Genomic DNA, 4,229 nt, shown 5'->3' on the forward strand with positions numbered 1-4,229 from the left:
GGGGCAGGGAGGGGCAGCTGCCCCCCCCTAGAGATTCTAAAAAAGTTAAAAATTTTGACCGCTCTTCCATGCACGACGTGTACGGTAGAGCGATCATTTAGCAGCCTTAGGCACACTTCTCGAACTCTATATTTTCTCTTGTATCGGCCTTTCGGTAACATTTCCAAAGAAAAAATTTCATCTGATCAAAGTAACGATATAAACAGCTAACATTTTACAGCATGTTCATAAACAAAATGATGTCGATAAAAACATTTCAGGTCGTTTGAGGTCTGATTTATAAAAGCTCATTATCACACTGTTTGTATTCACATTTTCTGAGTAAATTTCCTATGTTAATGTATATTATATTTTACAGCATCAGAAAGAAGAGATTTCAATGAACAAAAGGCTCATCAACTTTTTACAAAAAACTCAATTTTGACGTCAGAATTTTCGATTGAAAATTAGGTTGTTTTTTTGGTATTAAGTTGATTAAAATAAAAAACCAAAAACATGGTTATTAGAATTTTTCACCTAAATTGTGAGGTTATGTGAATAAATTGTAAATACAAAAGTTGTAGAACTTTTTATTACCTACAACTTTGCCATTGAACTTTTTTCCATAGGACTTTTGACGTTTTGTCGGAAATCAAGAGAAACCATTTTTAGCCTTAAATTTTTTTATCATATTTCCCTTCTTTTCTAATGGGTTTCATCCTACTGTGATTTTTTAAAGGTTTTTATCGTTTTGGAAGGGATTGGCACTGGTCTAACTGTCACATAATATATACAGGTTATAGCAAGTTTTTAAAAACCAAACAGAAAACTTTTTTTATATGATTTTATTTTTTACGGGCTCTTGAAGTTGTGAACATACTGGGTAATTTTATCTTTCTTGGCATTTAATTCTTTTTTTTTATTCCATTCAAAGATCTAACGAGAGTAAATGTTACCATACTGAATTGGCCTATCTTTCAGCTTAGCACACAAAAAAAATCAAGCATCTACCGCAATAATTGACGTCACTATGAGTAAAAATCTCATCGTACTCGGCGATAGGTGATAAATTGAAAAAAAAGTTCCAGCTTCCGTTCATCACTACTTTTTGGGACACCCTGTATACAAACATATAGTACTAAGATACTGTTGTAATTACAATCGCTGTAGATGTAAGGCTCGTAGTAAGTATTCATAAAGAATGAGAAAAGTATGAATTGTAGTAGGTAAAGTCAACTTGCCCCCCCCTGCGCCATCGGCTGGCGACGCCCTTGCCTGGTAGGGTAGGTAGGCAGGTACAGCAATGTGAGACGAACACTGGCTTATTTATACCAATAATAATGTATTATAAACATTAAATTAAGTTTACTTTCTAACAACAAAAATACATAATATTAGCTAATGTGAAAGCGAATCAACCAATCATCCCACAAAAATGAAATGTGCACACAAATATTCATCCAAATCGGTTCATGTCATTAGGAGGAGTGACTGCAGCGCCATCTTCCGGGCCCAATTGTGTTTCCAGATCACCCAGGAACTCAATTTAATATACTTACACAAAATTTTTCGAAATGAAAACTCACATTACTATGTAAATATGAATATAAACCTGTTTTATTACTAAGCAATTTCCCGCACAGGTGTAGTAAGTATAAATGAAATAAATATCAACATCAAATTCTTTATACAACATACTTATCTACCACCTTCTAAAAAATGTAATTCTTGAAATTATTTCGTATTTTTTTTAAATATAATACTACTCCAATGAGCTCCTGTTCCATATTATGTCCGCCATACTTCCACTAAGTTCGCCATGATTTTTTATTTCTTTGCACTTTGTTGCTTTTTGCTAAAAATGGAACCATACGATAAAACCAGTAGAGCTTTGATAACATACATTTTTGACTGAATAAAGGTACTTACGAAGGAGTGGATTCACATTGTGAACAATCAGTGGGTTTATTTTCCTTCTGGATTCCGGATTTCTGAACAGATTATTTATGCTATAAATGAAAAAATCTTACAAATTCGTTATGTACTTAAAACAGGGGTACATATCAAACATCGTCTATAATACAATTATCATCAAATTTAAAATAAAACCAACTTACTTCATTAATTTGTTCCAATTGTAAGCATTCTTTTTCCTCCAACCTTTATGTTTCTTCTTCTTATTTTCTTTATTGTCCCCATTTGTCTCATTTTGTCTTATCGTGTTGTCACCCTTTTTTACGATTGCGCGAGCGACACAAGTTCCCCGTGTGACGGCCGTAGCGGGAATGACTCGTGCAGCGATCGGGGTAGGAAGGTACAGGGCGGCTCTCGCTATATTGGCTGGTCGCGCGCTAATTTCAAGTATTTCTTGTTTATTTCAAAACCATCGCATATTTCAAAATTCTAACACGGTAGACGTATAGCTTGTATATTTTATAGTTAATATCCAAAAAGTCGTAACTTTACGTTTGTTATTTTGAAGATGCCAGAGATTAAAAAAAAATAACAATGATAACTTTGTATTTTTTTTCTATCGAGAAAATATCATGGAATCATGTTTCTAAAACGGTAGACGTATTGTGTTACTATTGAACTTTCTTGTCAAGAATTTTCATCACGACAACTTTAATAATATAAAAATTACGAAGGTTTGAAAAGGGCCGTAAATGTTAGAAAAATTAATTCATCACCTTAATACTTACAAAAAATTGCACTGCAAAAACATTTTATACAATTTCCACGATCGTTATGCAATTTAATATCCAAGTAAAGAATTTTACTCTCTATGTAATAAACTACTTGTCGAACCCCTGCGGCTCAGTCTACTTGCAGTAATTCCCCTATATTTTACTCCCCTCATGTAGGAATCCCTTCAAAACCTAGCGTAAAAAGTAATCATACATACGCAAAAACTTGAGCAAAAATTATTTTTTCTGTTTATTGATTTTTTAAGTGTATCTTAATTAGAATTGAAGTAAAGCACAGTTTACAGTTGTCTCTAGTATATATAAAGTAAAAGAGAACAATATATTTGATGGGTTTTATTTCATTCTATGGTATGAAATAATAGATTGCTGAACTGGTGAAAGGTTAAATAATGTGGGCGTATTAAATGGTCTTACATCATGCTTAATTAGAAATATGAAAAAGCGCTTATCCAATGTGCCAATTAAGAAAAGTTAAGATTAATCTGGAAAAGCTATTCGTGCTGCGTCCATAAATATAGAAATAAATGTATGATACCTATGTAAAATATCATTTATAATAACATAAGCATATAATTTATACGTATGATTTAATTCAAATATTTTAGCAAGCCATTATAAGCACTTTTCAGCACGTTTCTAAGTAACAAAGCAAGAGCACAAACATTAAACTTATTACCTCATTCTCAAAATATACTGAATAGACTCGCCTCAATTGAAATGCGCATTAAGCATCTGTTATTCCTCGCTAGTTCTTGCAAAGTGCATAAATATGTTACACCTTTCATATGAAATAAATTCAAGCCCCTAGTGCATTAGTAAGTCGCTTAACGGTATGTCTGAATGCTCTGTGTCTGTGCTCTTGAAGTTTCCTAATGCATGTTTTTTATAAATTCTATATACCTTGTAAAATTACAAAAAGAAATGAATATAAATGCCTTATGACTTTTATCAAGTTATCCAGTCATTGGGTAGTTTACTGGGAGTTCTGAAAACAGGTAGTTAATTTCATACTTTTTGGTTTGCTTTTTAGAATTTCAGCTTTTCCAACTCGTATCCTTTTCGCTCCCGCCGCCATATAACATACTAGTGATCCGCCCCGGCTTCGCCCGTGGTACATATTTCGCAATAAAAGGTAGCCTATGTCCTTTCTCGGGTATCAAAATATCTCCATACCAAATTTCATGCAAATTGGTTCAGTAGTTTAGGCGTGATTGAGTAACAGACAGACAGACAGAGTTACTTTCGCATTTATAATATTAAGTACCTATGGATTGGAAAAATGGCGTCGTAAAACAGTCCTTTGACGATACCTCTATATAGGTAGAGTTACGAGGAAAATTTCTCAATTATATTTCTATTGAACAAATATTATTATCAATGCAAATTTCCTGAAGAAACTATAAACCTCGTAGGTACACGCCGCAGTACCTGTCTCACACTCCTGTTAATTATAATTCCATACTAAATATATTACAGACAAACTTATACATTATGAACACTTCCCCACTCCCGAACCAAACGCTAAAACTTCGGCCACACTCG

The 4,229-nt window shown here is 33.2% G+C and overlaps 1 long non-coding RNA gene across 1 annotated transcript; it reads right to left on the reverse strand.

The window, feature by feature from the left end:
- Positions 1-1,258: 1,258 nt before the first annotated feature.
- LOC149482956 (uncharacterized) lies at positions 1,259-2,401 on the reverse strand. Its single transcript, XR_016316603.1, has 3 exons — positions 2,097-2,401; positions 1,909-1,970; positions 1,259-1,834 (listed from the first exon to the last, which is right to left on the reverse strand). It is a non-coding gene; the product is annotated as an uncharacterized LOC149482956 (long non-coding RNA).
- Positions 2,402-4,229: the final 1,828 nt, after the last annotated feature.

The sequence above is a fragment of the Colias philodice genome, chromosome 14, assembly GCF_061535455.1.
Source record: "Colias philodice isolate Cphi_HAF_F1 chromosome 14, ilColPhil1 Martin Lab GWU primary, whole genome shotgun sequence".
Classification (NCBI taxonomy): Eukaryota; Metazoa; Arthropoda; class Insecta; order Lepidoptera; family Pieridae; genus Colias; species Colias philodice.